The following is a 26,426-nucleotide window of genomic DNA, read 5'->3' as shown; positions in this document are numbered from 1 at the left end:
ACCTTGTAGCATTCATGCATGTACCTTGCTGGGTTTTCATTGTTCAGGTTTATTGCGGCTATCGCATGGTGGCAAGGTATTCCAGTCAAGTCCCACCTTCTGCAAGAAAATGTTTGTTCTCTTTTATCAACAACAAACTGACCATCAGTCCCTTCAACTTGATACTTAGAGCCCCCAGACCAATCTGCCTTGTAATACCAGCTGATTTTCTTAGCTTTCTCTAATTTTTTTAGGCTCTTAGGACAGTATTCCTCAACTGTTCTCATCATTGCACTCCTTTTCTTTTGGATTCTTTTCATCAACATAGTCCTAATGATTTCATTCATTGTGATATACCCTTTAGTCCTAGCATCTAGAATAAAACTGTTAAAACACTCACACAAGTTATTTAACAACATATCACACTTAAACACCTCTAAGAAAGCTGACCTAGTCCAGTTACTTGGGGTAATCTTAGATAGATAAACATAAGCAACATCAGACATCTCTTTTACCACATCCATCTCAGCCTTAAACCTAACCTCATAACTAGCCTCTACAATTACAACCCTAAAAGGACCCACAGAATTGGCCACGTTAAGAACATCAAGGTCAGTTACCAACTCCCTTGGGAAGCCATAAGCAGTAGGCTGCATCCAAATATACCTGTAATCCCCATCAGCAAGTCCTAAAGCTCTACCCATTTGTATAATTTCAATCCTAGATATGTGATCTGCATGACACCAGTCTATGTAGCCCTAATATCCTATCTTGGCCATCACCATTGAGGTCTATAGTTGTTTTAAAATATCGAATGGTGAAAAATTCAGATATAGGCGCTGCAAGTAAAACACAAAAGAATACCACAAGTTTTAATCACCATTTCAATTATATCGACAATATGAAAAGCAACATAATTCTGGTTATACAAATTGAACCCTAATTTGTAACATACAAAACCCTAACTGAAATCCAAGTCATTTTCAAGTATTCGCAATTCAAAAATGAGCACTAATTGCAAACATATGAAACCATAATTTTAACCCAAATCAATCAAACATATAAAACCCCAATTGCAAACTGACCCCCAATTGCAAACATAGAAAACCCTAATTTTATTAAACCCTAATTTTAATCTGCTCTTGAAATAAAACCCAATTTCAAACATAACCCAAAAATGGGTTTATAATCTTATTACAAACATTAAAACATAAGAAGCAATGAAAAAGAGTTTAAAGATGTAAAACTTACAAAATTCAGGCCCGTCGTAAATGTCGAACCGTTCCCTCCACGCACCCAAGGACATCGTGCGAAAGCTTGATCTTCGTTTATATTCCAGTTTCTTCAATCTTTTCCAGTTTCTTCAATCTTTTTATCTTTTAATTTTAGTTACTGATTTGAAAAAGAAAAAGGTTTAAGGAAGATGAAATAATAGTTTGAGTGTTTACATGGTTGCGTGTCTTGGGAAATGAAGCAGCAATTTGAGAGGGAAATGATGTGGCTGGGTGACGTGGCTTGGCGCAGGGGTGATGGCTGACCTGGCAAAAATTAGGCGGAGTGACTCAGCAACCGGTGACCACGTAAGATAAACATCGCCGGATTTAATTTAGAAACCACCGGAGGTTGATAAAAGGGAAGTTGGGTTATCATTTTGTGACGAATTTTAGTAGAGTAACCATTTTGAAACTTTAGGAAAGTAGAGTAACCCCCAGAATCAATTACCCTTTTTTAACATTTTAAACGTATAGCTTAAATCGCTAAAAAAGTGACACGTTTAGGCTTGTTTCGTAATGTTTGTAAACGTTTAGCTTAAACCTCTAAAAAGGTGAAACGTTTGGATTTGTTTCGTAAAGTTTTAAACGTTTGGAATTGTTTCGAACCCTATTAAGTGTTTTGCTCAAATCGCCAAAAAGGTGGAACGTTAGGATTTGTTACGTAACGTTTTAAACATTTGGCTTAAATCGCAAAAAATATGAAACGCTAGGATTCGTTTGTTACGTTTTAAACATTTGGATTGGTTTTTTAACATTTTTAACATTTGGCTTAAATCCCTAAAAAAGTGAAATGTTTAGGTTTATTTCGTAATGTTTGTAAACGTTTGGCTTAAACCTCTAAAAAGGTGAAATGTTTGGATTTGTTTCGTAACGTTTTAAACGTTTGGAATTGTTTCGAACCCTATTATGTGTTTGCCTTAAATCGCTAAAAAGGTGAAACGTTATGATTTGTTTCGTAACGTCTTAAACTTTTGGCTGAAATTGCTAAAAAGGTGAAACTTTAGGATTTATTACGTAACGTTTTAAACGTTTGGATTTGTTTTGTAACGTTTTCAACGTTTAGCTTAAATCATTAAAAAGGTTAAACGTTAGGATTTGTTTCGTAACTTTTTAAAAGTTTGGCTTAATCCACTAAAAAGGTGAAACTTTAGTATTTGTTTCGTAACGTTTTTAACGTTTGAATTTCTTTTGTAACATTTTAAGCATTTGGCTTAAATTGCTAAAAAAGTGAAACGTTTGGATATTTTCCTAATGCTTAAAATGTTTAGCTTATTTTTCTAAAAAGGTGAAACGTTTGGATTTGCTTCGTAACATTTTAAACGTTTCGAATTACTTCAAAATGTTCTAAACGTTTGGCTTAATTCGCTAAAATGGGAAACGTTATGATTTTTTTGTATCGCTTTAAACTTTTGGATTGATTTCGTAACGATTTAAACGTTTGGCTTATATCGCTCAAAAGGGGAAACGTTTGGATTTGTTTTATAACGTTTGTAAACATTTGGCTTAAATCGCTAAAAAGAAGAAACGTTTGGATTTGTTTCGTAATGTTTTAAACGTTTGGCTTAAATCGCTAGAAAGGTGAAACGTTAGGATCTGTTTCGTAACGTTTTAATAGTTTGGCATAAATCGCTAAAAAGGTGAAATGTTAGGATTTGTTTCGTAACGTTTTAAACGTTTCGATTGTTTCAAGACGTTTAAAATGTTTGGTTTAAATCGCTAAAAAGGTGAAACATTTGGATTTGTTTTTTGTAATGTTTGTAAACGTTTGGCTTAAACCTCAAAAAAGGTGAAACATCTGGATTTGTTTCGTAACGTTTTAAATGTTTTGCTTAAATCGCTAAAATAGTAAATCGTTAGGATTTGTTTTGTTTCGTTTTAAACGTTTGGGTTAAATATCTAAAAAGGGGAAACGTTAGGATTTGTTTCGTAACGTTTTAAACCTTTTGATTTGTTTCGTACAATTTTAAGCGTTTGGTTTAAATCGCTAAAAAGGTGAAACGTTTGGATTTGTTTCCTAATGTTTAAAAAGTTTATCTTTAATTTCTAAAAAGGTGAAAATGTTTGGATTTGTTTCGTAACGTTTTAAACGTTTGTATTGATTCCGTAAATTTTAAACGTTTGGATTAAACTGATAAAAAATTGAAACGTTTGGATTTTTTCGTAACGTTTGTAAACGTTTGGCTTAAATCACTAAAAAAGGTGAAAGTTTAGGATTTGTTTTGTAATGTTTTTAGCGTTTGGATTTGTTTCGAAACGTTTTAAACATTTCTCTTAAACCGCTAAAAAGGTGAAACATTAGGATTTGTTTCATAACGTCTTAAACGTCTAGATTGGTTTCGTAACGTTTTAAACGTTTGGCTTATATCTTCAAAAAGGTGAAACGTTAGGATTGTTTCATAACTTCTGAAATGTCTAGATTTGTTTCATAACATTTTAAACATTTGGCTTATATCTCCAAAAAGGTGAAACGTTAGGATTTGTTTCATAACGTCTTAAACGTCTAGATTGGTTTCGTAACGTTTTAAAAGTTTGGCTTAAATCGCAAAGAAGGAGAAACATTTTGATTTATTTTGTATCGTTTTTAAACGTTCGGCTTAAATCGCTAAAAAGGTGAAACATTTGGATTTATTTCGTAACGTTTTAAACATTTGGATTGGTTTCGTAACGTATTAAACGTCTGGCTTAAATTGCTAAAAATCTGAAACATTTGGATTTGTTTTGTAACATTTTAAACGTTTGGATTTGTTTTGTAATGTTTTAAACGGTTGGCTTATATCGCTAAAAATGTGAAACGGTAGGATTTGTTACGTAACGTTCTAAGCGTTTGGATTTGTTTCGTAACGTTTTAAACGTCTCTCTTAAATCTTTAAAGAGGTAAAACTTTAGGATTTGTTTCGTAACGTTTTATACGTTTGGCTTAAATCACTAAAAAGGTGAAGCTTTAGTATTTGTTCGTAATGTTTTAAACATTTAGACTTGTTTCTTAACATTTTAAAAATTTTGCTTAAATTGCTAAAAAAGCGAAATGTTTGGATTTGTTTCCTAATGTTTAAAACGTTTAGCTTAAATTATTAAAAAGGTGAAACGTTTGGATTTGCTTCGTAACGTTTTAAACATTTGGATTTGTTTCGAAATGTTCTAAATGTTTGGCTTAATTTGCTAAAATGGGGAAAGATTATGATTTGTTTCGTAACATTTTAAATGTTTGGTTTGGTTTCGTAACGATTTAAACGTTTGGCTTAAATCGATAAAAAAGTTCAACGTTTGGATTTGTTTCATAACGTTTGTAAACATTTGGCTTAATTCTCTAAAAATGTGAAACGTTTGAATTTTTTTTGTAACGTTTTAAACGTTTGGCTTAATTCGCTTAAAAGGTGAAACGTTAGGATCTGTTTCCTAACGTTTTAAACGTTTGGGTTAAATCGCTAAAAAGGTGAAAGGTTAGGATTTGTTTCGTAACGTTTTAATCGTTTGGATTGTTTCGTAATGTTTTAAACATTTGGCATAAATCGCTAAAAAGTTGAAACATTTGGATTTGTTTTGTAATGTTTGTAAACGTTTGGCTTAAACCTTCAAAAAGAGTAAACGTTTGGATTTGTTTCATAACGTTTTATATGTTTTTCTTAACTCGCTAAAACAGTGAATCTCTAGGATTTGTTTCGTAACGTATTAAACGTTTGGCTTAAATAACTAAAAAGGGGAAACGTTAGGATTTGTTTCGTAACGTTTTAAACGTTTGGCTTAAATCGCAAAAAATGTGGAACGTAAGGATTTGTTTCGTAACGTCTTAAACATTTGGATTGGCTTTTTAACGGTTTAAACGTTTGGCTTAAATCGCTAAAAAAGTGAACCGTTTAGGTTTGTTTCGTAATGTTTGTATACGTTTGGCTTAAGCATATAAAAAGGTGAAACATTTGGATTTGTTTCGTAATGTTTTAAACGTTTGGAATTGTTTCGAACCGTGTTAAATGTTTGGCTCAAATCGCTAAAAAGGTGGAACGTTAGGATTTGTTACGTAATGTTTTAAACGTTTGGAATTGTTTCGAACCGTGTTAAATGTTTGGCTCAAATCGCTAAAAAGGTGGAACGTTAGGATTTGTTACGTAATGTTTTAAACATTTGGATTTGTTTCGTAACGTTTTAAACGTTTGGCTTAAATCGTTAAAAAGGTGAAACATTTGGATTGGTTTCGTAACGTTTTAAACGTTTGGCTTAAATCGCTAAAAAGGTGAAATGTTTGAATTTGGTTCTTAACGTTTGTAAACATTTGACCAAACTCGCTAAAAAGGTGAAACATTTGGATTTGTTTCGTAATGTTTTAAATGTTTAGATTGGTTTCGTACATTTTAAACGTTGGGCTAAAATTACTAAAAAGGTGAAACGTTTGGATTTATTTCATAATGTTTGTAAACGTGTGGCTTAAACCTCAAAAAAGGTGAAACGTTAAGATTTCTTTCGTAAGGTTTTCAACATTTGGCTTAAATCGCTAAAAAGGTGAAACATTAGGATTTGTTTCGTAACGTTTTAAACGTTTGGCTTAAATCGCTAAAAAGGTAAAATGATACGGTTTGTTTCGTAACATTTTAAACGTTTGGAATGGTTTTGTAACGTTTTAAACGTTTGGCTTAAATCGCTAAAAAAGTGAAACGTTTGGATTAAATTCCTAATGTTTGTAGTTGTTTGGCTTAAACCTCCAAAAAGTAGAATCGTTTGTATTTGTTTCGCATAAATGTTTGGATTGGTTTCGTAACATTTTAAACGTTTGGCTTAAATCGCTAAAAGGATTTGTTATGTAACGTTTTAACCATTTGGATTTGTTTTGTAATGTTTTAAACGTTTGGCTTAAATCGTTAAAAGGGTCAAACGTTAGGATTTCTTTCGTAACATTTTAAACGTTTGGATTGGTTTTGTAACGTTTGGCTTAAATCGATATAAAGGTGACACTTTTGGATTTGTTTCGTAACTTTTATAAAAGCTTGTCTTAAATCGCTAAAAAGGTGAAACGTTTGGATTTGTTCGTAACGTTTTAAACGTTTGGATTGGTTTCGTAAAGTTTTAAGCGTTAGGCTTAAATTTCTAAAAAAAGTTAAACATTTGGAATTGTTTCATAACATTTTAAACGTTTGTATTTGTTTCGTAACGTTTGTAAACGTTTGGCTTAATCACTAAAAAAGATGAAAGTTTAGGATTTGTTTCGTAATGTTTTAAGCGTTTGGATCTGTTTTGAAACGTTTTAAACGTTTCGCTTAATTCGCTAAAAAGGTGAAACGTTAGGATTTGTTACGTAACGTTTAAAACATTTGGATTTGTTTCGTAACATTTTAAACGTTTGGGTTATATCTCCAAAAAGGTGAAACATTAGGATTTGTTTCATAACGTCTTAAACGTCTAGATTGGTTTCGTAACGTTTTAAACGTTAGGCTTAAATCGCTAAAAAGGCGAAACATTTTGATTTATTTTGTATCGTTTTTAAATGTTTGGCTTAAATCGCTAAATAGCTGAAACGTTTGGATTTATTTCGTAACGTTTTAAACATTTGGATTGGTTTCGTAACGTATTAAACGTTTGGCATAAATTGCTAAAAATCTGAAACATTTGGATTTGTTTCGTAACATTTTAAACGTTTGGATTTGTTTTGTAATGTTTTAAACGTTTGGCTTATATCGCTAAATATGTGAAACGTTAGGATTTGTTTCGTAACGTTTTAAAATTTTATCTCAAATTGCTAAAAAAGTGAAACGGTAGGATTTGTTACATAACGTTCTAAGCGTTTGGATTTGTTTCGTAACGTTTTAAACATCTGTCTTAAATCTTTATAGAGGTGAAACTTTAGGATTTGTTTCGTAACGTTTTAAACGTTTGGCTCAAATCACTAAAAAGGTGAAGCTTTAGTATTTGTTTGTAATGTTTTAAAAGTTTAGACTTGTTTCGTAACATTTTAAAAAAAATTCTTCAATCGCTAAAAAGGAGAAACGTTTGGATTTGTTTCCTAATGTTTAAAACGTTTAGCTTAAATTTCTAAAAAGGTGAAACGTTTAGATTTGCTTCGTAACGTTTTAAACGTTTGGATTTGTTTCGAAATGTTCTAAATGTTTGGCTTAATTTGCTAAAATGGGGAAAGATTATGATTTGTTTCGTAACATTTTAAATGTTTGGTTTGGTTTCGTAACGATTTAAACATTTGGCTTAAATCGCTAAAAAAGTTCAACGTTTGGATTTATTTCATAACGTTTGTAAACATTTGGCTTAATTCTCTAAAAAGGGGAAACATTTGAATTTGTTTCGTAACGTTTGAAACGTTTGGCTTAATTCGCTAAAAAGGTGAAACGTTAGGATCTGTTTCGTAACGTTTTAAACGTTTAGCTTAAATCGCTAAAAAGGTGAAATTTTAGGATTTGTTTCTTAACATTTTAATCGTTTGGATTGTTTCGTAATGTTTTAAATGTTTGGCTTAAATCGTTAAAAAGTTGAACATTTGGATTTGTTTTGTAATGTTTGTAAACGTTCGGCTTCAACCATTAAAAAGGGGAAACGTTTGGATTTGTTTCGTAATGTTTTAAACGTTTTTCTTAAATCGCTAAAACAGTGAATCTTTAGGATTTGTTTCGTAACATTTTAAACGTTTGGTTTAAATCCCTAAAAAGGGGAAACGTTAGGATTTGTTTCGTAACATTTTAAAGATTTGGCTGAAATAGTAAAAAATGTGAAACGTTACGATTTGTTTCGTAACGTTTTAAACATTTGGATTGATTTTTTAACATTTTAAACGTTTGGCTTAAATCGCTAAAAAAGTGAAACGTTTAGGTTTTTTTCGTAATGTTTGTAAACATTTAGCTTAAACCTCTAAAAAGGTGAAACGTTTGGATTTGTTTCGTAACGTTTTAAATGTTAGGAATTGTTTCGAACCCTATTAAGTGTTTGGCTCAAATCGCTAAAAAGGTGGAACGTTAGGATTTGATACGTAACGTTTTAAACATTTGGATTTGTTTCGTAACGTTTTAAATGTTTGGCTTAAATCGTTAAAAAGGTGAAATGATAGGATTTGTTTTGTAATGTTTTAAACGTTTGGATTGGTTTTGTAACGTTTTAAACGTTTGGTTTAAATCGCTAAAAAGGTGAAACGTTTGAATTTGTTTTGTAACGTTTGCAAACATTTGACCTAAATAGCTAAAAAGGTGAAACATTTGGATTTGTTTTGTAACGTTTTAAATGTTTGGATTGGTTTCGTACATTTTAAACATTGGGCTAAAATTACTAAAAAGCTGAAACATTTGGATTTATTTCCTAATGTTTAAAAAGTAACTTTTTAAACATTAGTATTTGTTACGTAACGTTTTAAACATTTGGATTTGTTTTGTAACGTTTTAAATGTTTGCCTTAAATTGTTAAAAAGGTGAAACGAATGGATTTGTTTTGTAATGTTTTAAACGTTTGGATTGGTTTCGTAACTTTTTAAACGTTTGTTTTAAATCGCTAAAAAGGTGAAACGTTTGAATTTGTTTCGTAACGTTTGTAAACATTTGACCTGAATCGCTAAAAAGGTGAAACATTTGGATTTATTTCGTAACGTTTTAAATGTTTGGACTGGTTTCATACATTTTAAACGTTTGGCTTAAATCGCTAAAAGGGGAAAGATTAGGATTTGTTACGTAACGTTTTAACCATTTGGATTTGTTTCATATTGTTTTAAACGTTTGGCTTAAATCGCTAAAAGGGTGAAACGTTAGGATTTCTTTCGTAACATTTTAAACGTTTTTGATTGGTTTTGTAACGTTTTAAACGTTTGGCTTAAATCGCTATAAAGTTGAAACTTTTGGATTTTTTCGTTGAGTTAGGGGACGGAGTAAAGAATACTTAGGGGACGGAGTCCATTATGTGGAATTGTTATATTTCATTCCTTGAGGTACGTTGAGTTTAGCGTTGCTTCGAATGTTCGATGTTAGTTTAGTACTTTGGATTTGTGTTATATGTTTTACTTGGGGTGCTTTATGCGCGTATATCGTGCTTTGTGCTTGTTTTCGTTGTGTTAAAATCGAGGACGATTTTGTTTTTAAGTTGGGGAGAATGTAATACCCCGTGTTTTTCTGACTCGATTCGAAGGTTGGTTGACCGTATAATGTTCGGTTTAGGTTGAACACTAGCCGTGTTTTGACTTCGGTTTGTGCATGTGTTTTGGTGTCGGTTTGGTTCACACTTGTGTGTGCGATTGGCGGATCGTATCGTAGCTTTCAGGACGTGTTCGGACATGTTTTAAGTCGGTTTTAAGGCCTTGACTGGACCTAGGACCGGACCTACTGAGTAGAACCGGTTTGGAGGTCCGGTTTGCTCAGTTTTACTGAGCAGAGGGCAAACCGGTTCTCTGACCGGTTCTGCCCAGTAGAACCGGCCAGAGGGCCGGCTCACTTTGTGCTTGGCCGGTTCATTGACCGGTTCTGCCCAGTAGAACCGGCCAGTTAACCGGTTCACTGCGGGAAGGCTTATAAAAGCCCGTTTCTGAAACCTAATCAGCCCCCACTTTTTCCTAAAACCCTAAACACGATTCTAATTCATTCCAACTGATTTCCTACCTTTCCTTGGTGATTTAGACATTCAGTAAGTGTTCTAGACCTATCCTTTGTTGTTTAATTCATCGATTTCCTTGTCTCTTTGAATTGGATTCATTAGTTATGGCGTTTGGTTGATTGTAGGCTTGTTCTAATCAAATATATTATGGGTTCTCTTCCCTTGGTTGTTCTTAATCTATTCCAAAAGGTTAGTGACTCTAAATCTTTGTTATAGTTTGTGGAGATTGCTAGATGATGTGTTAATTAAATACTTTGGGTAGCTTGACTTACATTTTTGTTTTGCCTTGATTCTAAAATCTGTAAATGTTAATTGGTGTGGTTATTGTCTTGTTCTTGTCACTAATACATTGGGTGGATTGATTTGCTTAAGTTAATTGGAGGATTAATGCTTTGGGTAATGTTTTGAATTGAAATTCTTGTTTTAAGCTTTTATTAAAATCTGGAAATCTTTGAGTAAATAAATCATAGGTTGTAGATGTTAATCAATACATTGGGTGGGTTAAAGGAATTGTGCTTATGACATCGTACTATCAATTGATTAACATTGTTGGATTAAATTCTGTTTTGAACTTTAAGCTAAAAGCTGGAAATCTCCTTTGAAGGGTAAATAGGTTAATAACTAGCAACTAATACATTGGGGGATTTGTGATAATTTGACTAAGGCTTAATCGTAGGTGAATTAAGGTTTTACAAAGGTTTAATTCGCTGTTTTGAATTGTTAACCTTGCTAGAAATTATTTGCAAAGGTTAGTTTAAAGCATTTGAGATGTTACTTGGGTGTTATTGAATTAAAGGCTTAGCAAACGTTGTGGCTTGTATTTTGCTCACTTAGGGTGATTGTAACCAAGCTACTAAGGGCTGGAAAGTGTTTTAAAATAATGATTTAATCTCGTTACAAACGTTAGCTTATCTTAAGTTGTGGTTTATCAATGGGTTTAATGAGATATAAGGCATGTAAGGTGTTAAATGGTTATTTTGCGTTCGGTCAACCTATTTTAGGTTCAAGATGAACTTGAAAGGTGTTGAATCTAATCGAGTCTATTTAAGTGATATATTTAAGTGTATGTACCTTGGGTGTTACTTGCCAAGTGTTGGCAAGCTTGTTTGGCTAAATTATGTTTTGGCATTATTAAGTTAGGTTATGAGTTCTTATTAAAATAACTTTGGTTTCATTTAAGATTTGATTTAAGACTTTGGTTTTCACTTTGGTTTATGGATGGGTCGGCTTAGACGTGGTCTCCCGACATGTGATGTTGAGCTATACTGCAGTTAAGGCTAACACACTACTTTGGGAAATCTTTTGATTTTAAATAAAGTATTTAAGCTATGAAAGGACTTTGGTTTTATTTTAAAGATAAGAACTCACCTAAGCTTAATTTGCCTAACTTTGTTATTTGGTTTGAATGGAATACCTTGGATATACATTGGTTGTACTTGGTCACCTTGGTTGATTCTTTGGTTGTGTTCGAGATGCTAGTCCTATGTGGTGTCTAGTATTCTTAGAGTTAGGGCTTGTTCGAATTTTAACTCGTATAATGTTTTAGACCCGTCGACTGCTCGTGCTTTGGAGTCTACGCAGGGTTAGCTGTTTGTCAAGATTCACGTGGATAAGCAAGCAGTGAGTTTGTAGTGTTATTTACCGCTTTATTAAGTACCGCAATGTTATTTTCGTATATCAAATGTTTGTGAACTGTTTTAAGGATTATGGATCTGGATTGAAACGAGCTACTCGATAGGCTTGTATCGAGACTGTGTGCACCGGTAAGTACTTTGGGATTGGCTGACTAATGTCTGGCCTACTTTGGGAATCGATGAGGATTTGTTCCCATCTACTTTGGGTTAAATACTTTGGGATTTCATTTCAATACTGTTTTTCCATAATCGAATATATATTAGTATAAAAGGATTTGTTTTAAGGGTTTTAAACTTAATAAATGTAAATAGCATTATGAACTCATCTCAGTATATCTGACCCCGTTGTTTTCCCAATTTTTCCAGGCTAATGATTTGAGAGAGTTGGTCGATCTCCGATTTCTTGATTCCTTTGGAGGTTCTTTTGTTTAATAAGCTAGTCAACTGTTTTATATTCTTAGACCGCAGTAGAACTAGTATGTCGTTTGTGATTATCTTATACTTTGATTTGTCGGAGTGGTCCGACTATTTATTATCGGTGTTGGCATGTTATACATTGAATTTGATTTATATAAGGCTTGCTTTAAGTCTCGGATTCTAGCCGAGCATTTCAGACATTTAAGTTATTATATAAGTATTATATAAACTGCTAGACTTAGGTTGGAGTCTCGGTTGCCCCCGAGCAGTGGTTTTCTTGCAGGTTTAATTTGTATTTAAGGTTATCCGCAAGGCTTGCTACGGGTTTTGGTACGACCATACCCATACCCTAGCGCCGGTCGCGATCCATGAAATTGGGTCGTGACAAAGTTGGTATCAGAGCTTTAGTTTCGAACTAAGGCCAAATTTTACATGTTATGTGTTTATCGCTTTAAGGCATGTTAAGTGTTGTTGTTGTGTCTTAGGATCTACTGCGGAATTAGGATTCAAGTCTTGTCTTTTGAAACGTCATCTTTTGTTTTCAAAAACTTTCTACCTTCATCTATAGGAATGTTGAGTGTCGGTCTTATGTGTTACTAATGCTTTACTTTGGAATGTTTATTGCTTATACAATGGGTGATTTGTTGGCTGTTGTGCCATATATGAGATATACCTTGGGTGATTTTTTTTTTTTTTTTTTGTTGGCTGTTGTACCTTATATGGTGTTTACTTCGATGATGCTTTATTGGCTGTTGTGCCTTACATGATGTTTACCCTGGGTGATTAGTTGTTGGCTTTTACACCTTGGATGATTTTGATTACAATTGGATTCCCTTCACCTTGTCGGTGAGTAAAGTTTGGTTTTTGCTATGTTGTTGGGTGTTAAATAGGTTTGCACGTACTATGATACGTCAGGCGTTGGCCTGGTGTTGCTTTAAAGGATTTTCATGTTAAATCTTTAAGCATGTTTTGTGGCTACACGTTGTTTGATCACACAGTTGTTTCATGGTTTTGTTGAGAAAACTATTTTTGATTTGAATTATGTTTTGACACGAGTTTGGAATGGTTTCATAACATTTTAAATGTTTGGCTTAAATAGATAAAAAAGGTGAAACATTTGGATTTGTTTCGCAACGATTGTAAACGTTTGGATTAAATCACTAAAAAAGGTGAAAGTTTAGGATTTTTTACGTAAATTTTTAAACGTTTGGATATGTTCCGTAACATTTTAAAAGTTTGGCTTAAATCACTATAAACGTGAAATGTTTGAATTTGTTTCATAACGTTTTAAACATTTGGCCTAACCCTAAAAAAAGGTGAAACATTTGGATTTGTTTTGTAACGTTTTAAACGTTTTTCTTAAGTCGCTAAAATAGTGAATCATTATGATTACTTAGGATTTGATTCGTAACGTTTTAAACGTTTGGCTTAAATCCCTAAAAAGGGGAAACGTTAGGATTTGTTTCGTAACGTTTTAAATATTTGGATTTGTTTCATACCGTTTTAAACGTTCATATTTATATTTAGACCGAGTTTATATTTATAATAATCCATTTTAAAAGTAGAACTCAATAACTTCAATTTCAAGTAACCCAAGTTACAACCAAAACTTAGCCATTTTAAGTTTATAAAAGTTTAGGGGCTAAACTGTACTTTAGCCAATTTAGGGACTAAAGCGTACTTTAGCCAATTTGATATTCGAAATCAAAATTAATTACTTTTGTTTATAATTAAAATAAATATAAAGTTATTTACCAAAAACTTACTTAAATAAGTTATAAAAACGTTCAGATGCTAAATTGTAATTTAGCCAATTTCATATCAAATTGATAATCGAAATAAAATATAAATAACCGAGTAATTATATTAGCTTAATTTAAAAATGACTATCTTTTTCAATTTATGTTAATAAAAAAAATCAAGAGTTAGTGTCAATTTGTTTAATATAGCTAATCTAAGCTTGAAGGATTCTTTTTGATTTTAACCAAAACAATTCAATGACTAAAACGGCAATTTGACCATCTCTTTTGATTTGAAACAGAGTCATCCCTGCCAACCATGACACTTTGACAAAAACACCATTTTCTTAGCTATTGTAATGTTTCTTAATCCTTAACTCATCCAAGATATAAAGCTAACACAACAACCTCAATTATAAACAATCAACACTAATCACTTAACCAATATACAACATGACCCTAGAACAATGCATGAACTGAAGGCACAAATCAATTTCAAAACGACTTAAACAATACGCCAGGAAATAACAATGAATCAAACCGTAAACAACACAACCCAAATAACTTAGTTATGAATCACAAACATGAATTATAACTAAACTCAAGCCAAGAAGAAGGAATGTATTCGGCAGCAACAATTTTAATCAAGAACAGATTATACAAAGCTTAAACGGTAAACCGTACGGCGATTGAAACGAGGTCGATTACGTACCGTTTTACGAAAACGAGATTGAGAAACGTAGGTACGTGAGTCTAGAACGTCTGAGATCAAACAGAATCAATTTCGATCTAAAAACGAGCAAGAGCAGCTCAAATTATGAAGATGCCGTTTATAGACAAAAACTGAATTCAAAGGATTAACACAACTTACCGGGGCAGCAAGTTTGGATGACGATTTCAGCTTCATTTCTCAGAGAACGAGCAAGAGGATGACGGCTAGGGTTTATGTGAAGTGTGGTGAAGATTTACTGTAGAGAAAGCATTTTTAAATACCGAAAGAATTTAGGTTAAAAACGAGTTGGAAAGAGAGCGGACAACAAGCTCATAAGAGCTGTTGGAGTCTCGTACGAGACTCAGCCAAAAGGCTGAGTTCTCGTTTGAGACGCTGCTGGTCTCGTACGAGACTAGCAGCAAAACGTGAGGTCTCGTTCGAGACCTCATGGTTTCGAACGAGATCCAGCTTGTGGTTCAACCTTTTTGGTTGAACCACAACCCAAAGATTTTTTTTTTAAATCGAACCGAAACACGAGCTATCCACAAACTTATATTAATCCTCAAAATACCACCGAAAACTCGTCGGAATTTATCGAAAAATATACTGGTTATTACAGTAACGTTAACATTTGAATTTGTTTCGTAATGTTTTAAACGTTTGGCTTAAATCATTAAAAATGTGAAACGTTAGGATTTGTTTCATAACGTTTTAAACGTTTGACTTAAATCACTAAAAATGTGAAACTTTAGTATTTGTTTCGTAACATTTTTTACGTTTGAATTTGTTTTGTAACGTTTTAAACGTTTGGCTTAAATCGTTAAAAAGGTGAAACGTTAGGCTTTGTTTCGTAACGTTTTAAACGTTTGGCTTAAATCACTAAAAAGGTGAAATTTTAGTATTTGTTTCGTTACGTTTTAAACGTTTGGATTTGCTTCATAACGTTTTAAATGTTTGGCTTAAATCGCTAAAAAGGTGAAACGTTTGGATTTGTAGCCTAATGTTTAAAATGTTTAGCTTATATTTTTTAAAAGGTGAAACGTTTCGATTTGATTCGTAACGTTTTAAACGTTTTGAATTATTTCAAAATGTTCTAAATGTTTGGCTTAATTCGCTAAAATGGGGAAACGTTAGGATTTTTTTCGTATCGTTTTAAACGTTTGGATTGATTTCGTAAGGATTTAAACGTTTGGTTTAGATCTCTAAAACGGTGAAACATTTGGATTTGTTTTATAAAGTTTGGCATAAATTGCTAAAAAGGTGAAACGTTTGGATTTGTTTCGTAACGTTATAAACGTTTGGCTTAACCCTAAAAAAGGTGAAACATTTGGATTTGTTTCGTAACATTTCAAAGGTTTTGCTTAAGTCGCTAAAACAGTGAATCATTATGATTTGATTCGTAACGTTTTAAACGTTTCGCTTAAATAACTAAAAAGGGGAAACGTTAGGATTTGTTTTGTAAAGTTATAAACATTTGGATTTGTTTTATACCGTTTTAAACGTTTGGCTTAAACCGCTAAAGTGGTGAAACGTTAGGATTTGTTATGTAAAGCATAAAACATTTGGATTTGTTTCGCAACGTTTTAAACGTTTGGCTTAAATCTCTAAAAAGGTGAAACGTTGCGATTTGTTTCGTAACGTTTTAAACGTCTGGGTTGGTTTGGTAATGTTTTAAACGTTTGGCTTAAATCGCTAAAACGGTGAAACGTTTGGATTTGTTTTGGAACGTTTTTAAACGTTTGGCTTAAATTGCTAAAAAAATGAAAATTTTTGGATTTGTTTCGTAACGTTTTAAATATTTTAATTGGTTTCATAACGTTTTAAACGTTTGACTTAAATTGCTAAAAATGTGAAACATTTGGATTTGTTTCGTAGCGTTTTAAACATTTGGATTTGTTTTGTAACATTTTAAATGTTTTGCTTAAATCGCTAAAAAGGTGAAACTTTAGGATTTGTTTCGTAACTCTTTAAACATTTGGCCTAAATTTCTAAAAAGGTGAAACGTTAGGATTTGTTTCATAACGTCTTAAACGTCTAGATTTGTTTCGTAACGTTTTAAACGTTTGGCTTACATCTCCAAAAAGGTAAAACGTTAGGATTTGTTTCATAACGTCTTAAACGTCTGGATTGGTTTCGTAACGTTTGGATTTGTTTCATAATGTTTTCAACGTTTGGCTTAACCCTAAAAAAAGGTGAAACATTTGGATTTGTTTCGTAATGTTTTAAATGTTTTGCTTAAGTCGCTAAAACAGTAAATCGTTATGATTTCATAGGATTCTATTCATAACGTTTTAAACGTTTGGCTTAATTCGCTAATAAGGGGAAACGTTAGGATTTTGTTTCGTAACGTTCTAACTATTTGGATTTGTTTTATACCGTTTTAAACGTTAGGCTTAAACCGCTAAAAAGGTGAAACGTTAGAATTTGTTATGTAACATATAAAAAATTTGGATTTGTTTCACAACGTTTTAAACGTTTGGCCTAAATCGCTAAAAAGGTGAAACGTTACGATTTGTTTCGTAACGTTTTATTTGTTTTGTAACATTTAAACATTTGGCTTAAATCGCTAAAACGGTGAAACGTTTGGATTGGTTTTGGAATGTTTTTAAACATTTGGCTTAAATCGCTAAAAAAATGAAAATTTTTGGATTTGTTTCGTAACGTTTTAAACATTTCAATTGCTTTCGTAACGTTTTAAACGTTTGACTTAAATTGCTAAAAATATGAAACATTTGGATTTGTTTTGTAATGTTTTAAATGTTTTGCTTAAATCGCTAAAAAGGTGAAACGTTAGGATTTGTTTCGTAACTCTTTAAACTTTTGGCATAAATTGCTAAAAAGGTGAAAAGTTAGGATTTGTTTCATAACGTCTTAAACGTCTAGATTTGTTTCGTAACGTTTTAAACGTTTGGCTTATATCTCCTAAAAGGGAAAACGTTAGGATTTGTTTCATAACGTCTTAAACGTCTAGATTGGTTTCGTAACGTTTTAAACGTTTGGATTTGTTTCGTAACGTTTTTAAACGTTTGGCTTAACCCAAAAAAAAAGGTTAAACATTTGGATTTGTTTCGTAACGTTTTAAATGTTTTGCTTAAGTCGCTAAAACAGTGAATCGTTATGATTTCTTCGGATTCTATTCGTAACGTTTTAAACGTTTTGCTTAAATCGCTAATAAGGGGAAACGTTAGGATTTGTTTTGTAACATTATAAACATTTGGATTTGTTTTATACCGTTTTAAACGTTTGGCTTAAACCGGTAAAAAGGTAAAACGTTAGGATTTGTTACGTAACGTATAAAAAATTTGGATTTGTTTCGCAACGTTTTAAACGTTTGTCTTAAATCGCTTAAAAGGTGAAATGTTATGATTTGTTTCGTAACGTTTTAAACGTCTGGATTGATTTCGTAACGTTTTAAACGTTTGGCTTAAATGACTAAAACGGTGAAACGTTTGGATTTGTTTTGGAACGTTTTTAAACATTTGGCTTAAATCGCTAAAAAAATGAAATTTTTTGATTTGTTTCGTAACGTTTTAAACATTTCGATTGGTTTCGTAACGTTTTAAAAGTTTGACTTAAATTGCTAAAAATTTGAAACATTTTGATTTGTTTCGTAACGTTTTAAACATTTGGATTTGTTTTGTAACATTTTAAATGTTTTGCTTAAATAGCTAAAAAGGTGAAATGTTAGGATTTGTTACATAAAGTTTTAAACATTTGAATTTGTTTCGTAAAGTTTTAAACGTTTGGCTTAAATCATTAAAAACGTGAAACGTTAGGATTTGTTTCGTAACGTTTTAAACGTTTGGCTTAAATCACTAAAAAGGTGAAACTTTAGTATTTGTTTCGTAACATTATTAACGTTTGGATTTTTTTTGTAACGTTTTAAATGTTTGGCTTAAATCGCTAAAAAGGTGAAACGTTTGGGTTTGTTTCCTAATGATTAGAATGTTTAGCTTATATTTTTATAAAAGTGAAACGTTTCGATTTGATTCGTAACGTCTCAAACGTTTTGAATTATTTCAAAATGTTCTAAACATTTGGCTTAATTCGCTAAAATGGGGAAACGTTAGGATTTTTTTTGTATCATTTTAAACATTTGGATTGATTTCGTAAGGATTTAAACGTTTGGTTTAAATCGCTAAAACGGTGAAACGTTTGGATTTATTTTATAACGTTTATAAACATTTGGCTTAAATCGCTAAAAAGGTGAAACGTTTGGATTTGTTTCGTAACGTTTTAAACGTTTGGCTTAAATCGCTACAAAGGGGAAACATTTTGCTTAAATCGCTAAAAAGGTGAAATGTTTAGGATTTGTTTTGTAACGTTTAAAACGTTTGAATTGTTTCGAAACGTTTAAAAGGTTTGATTTGAATTGCTAAAAAGGGGAAACATTTGGATTTGTTTTGTAATATTTGTAAACGTTTGGCTTAAACCTCAAAAAAGGTGAAAAATTTGGATTTATTTCGTAACGTTTGAAACGTTTTGCTTAATTCGCTAAAACACTGAATCATTATGATTTATTTCATAACGTTTTAAACGTTTTGCTTAAATCGCTAAAAAGGGGAAACATTTAGTTTCATAATGTTTTAAACCTTTGGGTTTGTTTCGTACCGTTATAAACGTTTCGCTTAAACCGCTAAAAAGGTGAAACGTTAGGATTTGTTACGTAACGTTAAACAAATTTGGATTTGTTTCGTTACGTTTTAAACGTTTGGCTTAAATTCTTAAGAAGGTGAAACGTTACAATTTGTTTTGCAACGTTTTAAATGTCTGGAATGGTTTCGTAACATTTTAAACGTTTGGCTTAAATTGCTAAAACGGTGAAATGTTTGGATTTGTTTTGTAACGTTTTTAAACGTTTTGCTTAAATCGCTAAAAAGGTGAAATGTTTAGATTAGTTTCGTAACGTTTTAAACATTTCGATTGATTTCGTAACGTTTTAAACATTTGGATTTGTTTTGTAATGTTTTAAATGTTTGGCCTAAATCGCTAAAAAGATAAAACGTTAGGATTTGTTTCGTAACGTTTTAATCTTTTGGCTGTGTAATATCCCGTAAATTTTTTAATTTTTTCTATTAAGTTTTCGAAAATAATTTGAGTCGTTTTCGGTATCGTGGTTCGGTTGTTTGTGTGTAGGGTTTTCGTTGGGTTTGGTTTGAACCCTATGTGGGTTTGGGTTGGCCTATGAGGTTTGGCCCATGGGCTAAATTATTTTCTTTCGGCCAAAACACAGGTCTCGAACGAGACCTGTGCCTTTTGAGGCCGGTCTCGTTCGAGACCAGCCCTATCCTTGCGTGGGGGCACTTTCGTCTTCCGTTTCTAACCTAATCGACCTACTTAAATATCTAAACTTCAACTCCAATTCATTCCCCATGCTGCAAACAAACTCCAGCCTACATTATCTTGTTGTTTCACTGAGAATTCACTGATCAAATCCCTCTCAAAGTTTCAGAAAAACTTCGGTAAGTATATTCTAAGAATCTCAGTTTTTGGTTTTGAACGGCATTCCGTATTTTTTATTGTTCTCTTTCGTTTCTAGATCGAAATCAAAACCGTTTATTTCCAGACGATCTAGACTCGCGTACCTTCGATTCCCCACCTCCTTTTCGTTGAACGGTACGCTATCGATCTAGTTTCAATCGCCGTACGGTTTATCGTTTTGAGTTTATATTGAACTGTTTCATGCTTAGGATGTTACTGCCGATATTGTTTTAATGTGTTAGGCTATGGTTTTGATCTGTTAACGTTAATTAGCATCTATGATTGATGGGTTAACATAATCCATTGATTATGTCATGTCGGGGTATTGATTTTCCGTTTGGTTCTTGTTGAATTCACCATGGTTATGCCGATTAGTTCTTGGTTTGATTTTTGGTGTTGATGTTTAATGTTGTTTTGATGGTGTTGTTCTTAGTTTTGGTTTGGTTATGGATATTAGGTTAATTAGGAAGCCTAATGTTATGATTTTTGATGGAGTCTTAGGTTAGTTTCAATTGCTGTAACTTGAAGATCATGGCATGGCGGGGTTATATGATTTTAAAGTGAAAATGGTGGCTACAGGGCCATTATGGTCATCAATTTATTTTAACTAAATCAAGTGAATTCTTTTAGTTTTTAACGATTGACTTTAATTGATAATAATTTCAAAATTTCGTTATAATTTATAATTGATATTTCGTAAACGATATTCATTATAAATTAAGTTAATATAATTGATCGGGTAATTATAAATTGTTTTTCGAATATCAAAAATTGGCTAAATTACAATTTAGCCCTTGGACACTTTTAATTATTAGGTTAAATTGTTGGTTATGACTTTATATTTCATTTTAAAATATAATAGCTACATTTTATTTCGAATATCTATTTGGCATGAAATTGGCTAAATTACAATTTAGCCCTTGAATAATTTTAAAACTTATTTAATTAAGTTTTTGGTTAGTAACTTTATATTTTGTTTTAATTATAAACAAAAGTAATTAATTTGATTTCAAATATCAAATTGGCTAAAGTACAGTTTAGTCCCTAAATTTTTATAAACTTAAAATGATTAGATTTTTGGGTTGTAACTTGGGTTACTTGAAACTTAAGTTATTGAGTTCTGCTTTTAAAATGGTTTATTATTTTCTGGAATTACTTTATAAATATAAACTCGGGTTTATATTTGATAAGCGTTGTGAGTCGGGTTAGACTTGGGTCACCCGACAAGTGAGGTTAGCTTGGTAGTTATTGGTAACTCAGCTAACCCACTATTTGGAAATTAATTATTATTTAAAGATTATTAAATAATACTTACAAATTGGATTTTAAATAAGAACTCAATAGACTTGTAAAAATTGTACATTGTTACCTTTTGGGTATTTTTGTGTTGTTCTGGATTATTTAATTCCGACGTGTTATTTGTGCTAGTCCTATGTAGTGTCTAGTACTCTGTAGAGTTAGGGTATGTTTTTAATAATTATTTTATTTGTCTAGACCCGTCTACTGTTCGTGCTTCAGAGGCGAACCAGGATTAGTTGCTTGCCGGTTATCACGTGGAGTAGCAAGCTGTGAGTTTGTACTTACTATTTACCGCCTTATTAAGTAAATTGTTATTTTAATATTAAATATATATACTGTATGTATATTTTCGAACTGTTTTTATATTATGGCTTTTAGTTCAAACATGCTACCTAATGGGCATCATTAGGACTGCGTGCGCACCGGTAAACATCTGGGTATGGTATATATGGAAATGTGGTAAGTCGGTGTGGGCATAGCTCTCGGGACCAAATAGAGTAACTCGGTGTAGCACAACTCTCGGGACTTTGGATATGGTAAAAGTGTGGTCAGTGGTAACTCGGTGTAGCTCTGCTCTCGGGACCAGGCCTATTGGATTATGTTATTATTTAAAATTGTGGATTAGGGTTCCAACTATTTGTTTGTAATATCGTTATTAAATGTTTTAACGGTTTTAAAGGTTTTACACTTGATAAATGTAAATAGTGGTATAAACTCATCTCAGTATATCTGACCCCGTTGTTTTCCCAATTTTTCCCAGGGTTATGATTTTAGAGAGTCTGGTGATCTCTGTATTTACTTTCCTCGGAGGTTTCATTTATTTTAGTAAAACCATCAAACTGTTTATTTTTTAGACCGCAGTAGTTGACTAGACGCCTTCATTATTATATTCTAGTTGTTTGTCGGATTGGTCTGACTGGATATATTGCTATGGCATGTTATATTGTTTTCTGATTTATTTATATATAAGCCATCTTAGAGACTCATAGTTGTACGAGTATTTATTAAATTATGTTGAATATTAAGAACTGCTAGAACTAGGCTGAAGTCTCGGTTGCCCCCGAGCATTGGTTTTCTTGCAGGTTTATCTTATTGTTGTTTATCCGTAAGGCTAGCTACGGGTTTTGGTACAACCATACCCATACCCTAGCGCCGGTCGCGATTCATGAAAATGGATCGTGACAAGCTAAAATTGCTAAAAAGGTGAAACGTTAGGATTTGTTACGTAATGTTTTTAACGTTTGATTTTGTTTTGTAACGTTTTAAACGTTTAGCTTAAATCTTTAAAAAGGTGAAACACTAGGATTTGTTTCGTAACTTTTTAAAAGTTTGGCTTAAATCACTAAAAAGGTGAAACCTTAGTATTTGCTTCGTAATGTTTTAAACGTTTGGATTTGTTTCGTAACGTTTTAAACATTTGGCTTAAATTGCTAAAAATGTGAAACATTTGGATTTTTTTCCTAATGTTAAAAATGTTTAGCTTATATTTCTTAAAAGGTGAAACGTTTGGATTTGCTTCGTAACGTTTTAAACGTTTCGAATTATTTCAAAATTTTCTAAACATTTGTCTTAATTTGCTAAAATGGGGAAACGTTAGGATTTTTTTCATATCGTTTTAAACTTTTGGATTGATTTGGTAACGATTTAAACGTTTGGCTTATATCGCTCAAAAGGGGAAACGTCTGGAATTGTTATATAACGTTTGTAAACAATTGGCTTAAATCGCTAAAAAGGGTAAACCATTTGGATTTGTTTTGTAACGTTTTAAACATTTGGCTTAAATCGCTACAAAGGTGAAACGTTAGGATCTGTTTCGTAACGTTTTAAAAGTTTGGCATAATTCACTAAAAAGTTGAAATGTTAGGATTTGTTTCGTAACTTTTTAAACTTTTGAATTGTTTCGAGACGTTTAAAATGTTTGGTTTAAATCGCTAAAAAGGTGAAACATTTGGATTTGTTTTGTAATGTTTGTTAATGTTTGGCTTAAACCTCAAAAAAGGTTAAACATTTGGATTTGTTTCGTAACGTTATAAACGTTTTTCTTAAATCGCTAAAATAGTGAATCGTTAGGATTTGTTTCGTTGTGTTTTAAACGTTTGGGTTGAATCTCTAAAAAGGAGAAACGTTAAGATTTGTTTCGTAACGTTTTAAACCTTTGGATTTGTATCGTTCATTTAAAAAAAAGTGAGATTCAGTTATGATATCAAATTGAGAGTGTTTTATTATGTTGATGCATTTACGAACAAAATGAATTTTCAACAGATTAATTATTTTCGGTTGAAAATGGAATTAAACTTGAGGTGCTAGTAATTCAATTAAAGGTGGATGGTGATATTATATAATTTGTGTTGCGGAAAGCGTTTTCCATAAAATTTTATTTTGAACATAACCAATAAACCGATTAATTGCGATTTGATCTAAATGATCTTGTGTAGGACTCGAGGTTACAGTTGGATGATGAATTGTTTTTTGGATTTGCAAGTTAATTTATAAGTATTGTGTTTATTAATTCGGAGGATTGTTGTCAGAAGTTTAAGTTATGTATTCCTTGGAATTACGCTGTATTTTCTTACGTCTTGGTTCGCAGAGTCGATGGTATTATCAAGTTTGTTTTAGGTGATGGGATTGAACGATTCTTGTGGCGTTTAGTTTTCAGCTGATGTCTTTTGAAGGAAGATTTTATTAGGATTAATAATTGGTTTGATTGTCCGTTTTGTTGAACTTCTGTGTGTTCTGGTTGTAGCTTGGAGTTGGCTTTGTAGGATTGCAAGTTAGTTTTGAGATTGTTCCTACACTTAGTGTTGCATTGGTGGTCTTTGAGACTTGAGCTTATTATTTTGGAAATTTCCCTAAGCTGGGTCTTTTCGGTAGTGTTCAGCGGAAGTTGGTATCTCCTAGTGTGGTTATTGCTTGAAGTAGGTGAGCAGTGTTCTGAAAGTAGTCGTTCGCAAGAAAATCCTTTGAGATTGCCGTCGTGTTTTGCATACGTTGAATTATGCGGTTTTTATTTAGTTTTCTATTTCGTTTGCCACTCGTTCGTAGAGTGATACGGAAATCGGAGTTTGTGATGCGTAACTGTTTCTTTTCGTTCTACTTAGGATTCGTTATATCCAAAATTTTGTGTTAGAAGTAGTTTTTGGTGCGTGTTGTTTTTGTTTTTACTTTATTTTTGTTGTGTTAAATTCGAGGACGAATTTTTAATAAGTTGGGGAGAATGTAATATCCCGTAATTTTTTTTAAAAGTTTTTTTTCCGATGAATTTACGGTTATAATTTGGAGTCGCTTACGAATTCGTAGTTTGGATAAATTATTTGATTTGGCCCATGCAAAACATAAACCAATTCATTACCATACATTGTTTTAATCCTTTTGGCCCATTAACCTATGTATTGTTTAAATCCAACAACAACGTGCTGCATATCATAATTCTTATTTCCTTAGCTATAGGTTTTAAACATAACATGTTTTAACCATAATCCTTACCCTCTCACACATCAAACCCTAGCCGCCTCCAAAAATCTAGCTAAGCACAAAATTCTCACGTTCTATCCATTTCTTCTTGGCTTGCATCGGTAGGATTTCTATCCTCTATTTTCTGTTTATGTTTAATATTCGTCACGTTCCGTTTCTTAGCTCGTTCTCTTTTGTTTTAGCATCGTTTTGAGATTCGTTTCGTCACCACATCAATTTTCATTGTCCTCGACAATCCTAACGCGTTGAAATCAAATTTGGTACGTACAATCTTTCTTATTTTGCGCCGTACGGTTCCTCGCTATGAGATGTTGTGGCTGCCGTTTCTTTTGTTATTTATGGCCATAGTTTTTCCTGGATTTCTGAGATTGTTAGGTGTTGTTGTTGTATGGAATTGTTCTTGATCTTTTAATAACGTGATTCTTATTGTCCTAAGGTTTTAGTGTGACTTATGTTGTTTGTAACTAATTTAGTTATTTTGGCTATGATTCTTCCATTGTTCGTTTCTTGTTCTTCAACAGGGTTGGCCTGCAATTGTTCTTATGGTCTCTGCCGTAGGGTTAATATCCTATGTTGATAGTATGTATTGCTTGGGTGATGAGAAACTGAGTTAGATTGTTTAATTATTGAGTTTGCTTTGTTGTTTGAAACATAAATTCATTATTTCCTTTGGCCATGGACATCGTCATATAGTTTCTGTTCATGGGAGTAAACCTGTTAATATGGCTGTTATATTCCTTATTTCACGTAGTTATGATTTTTGATCTTTTATATTTCAATAGTGTGTTTGGTTGTTCTTTTGATTAGTTATTGATTAAGTTTCAAATTGATGGTTGGCGGGTGTCCTTATTTCATTATAATATGGACCTTGTTCTCTTAATACTTTGATTTTGGAAACTTCTTATTGACTGCATGGCTTATGGCCATGTTTCATTATGTGCCATAATTATTTTCTTACTAATAAAAGCATGTTAATATAAGTTATTAATTTATTTTCGAGTTTAAAACCGAACCTTCGATCACCATTTCAATTGCTATATTGTTATTTGATAACGTTATTTAAATTTGAAAATAATGTTAGTATTGATTACAATTTAAATTGTTTTTTTTATTATATTTGAAAACGATAATTATTTTATAACTTAAATTATATAATTACTCGGGTAATTATATTTGATTTTAATATCAATTTGGCATGGCATTTTGACTAATTTACAATTTAGCTCCTAAAATTTCTAAAAGCTTATTCAAATTAAATTTTATCTATTGGATAACTTTTGGACTTTTATTTTAATTATAAATTAGTAAATTGAGAACGAGAAATTAATTTGATTTCGAATATCAAATTGGCTAAAGTTCAATTTAGCCCTTAAGCGTTTTTAAACTTAATTTGGCTAAGTTTTAGTTGTAACTTGGGTTACTTGGATTTTGAGATATTGAGTTCCGTTCTAAATATTGATTATTATTTTATCAAAGTTATATCTGTAATTATAAACTATGGTTTATAATTGGATATTATATTTTTATTAAAGTTATTTGTGCTTATAAACTCTGGTTTATATTTTGATAAAATGTTGGGTCGGGTTAGACTTAGGTTGCCTGACATGTGAGGTTAGCTTGGTAGTTATCGGTAACTCAGCTAACCCACTATTTGAAAATCGATATTTATTTAATATCTATTTAAATAGTATTTTATGAAATGGATTTTAAAGCGAGAACTCAATAGACTTATATTAATTGGACATTATATATTATTTGGATATTGTGGTTGATCTGATTGGTTCTACCTTGACTTGTTATTTGTGCTAGTCTTATGTGGTGTCTAGTACTATGTAGAGTTAGGGTCTTTTTAATAATT

This window comes from Mercurialis annua, linkage group LG1-X (genome assembly GCF_937616625.2).
Source record: "Mercurialis annua linkage group LG1-X, ddMerAnnu1.2, whole genome shotgun sequence".
Classification (NCBI taxonomy): Eukaryota; Viridiplantae; Streptophyta; class Magnoliopsida; order Malpighiales; family Euphorbiaceae; genus Mercurialis; species Mercurialis annua.
The sequence above is the reverse complement of the archived record's forward strand: the minus strand, read 5'-3'. Positions refer to the sequence as shown.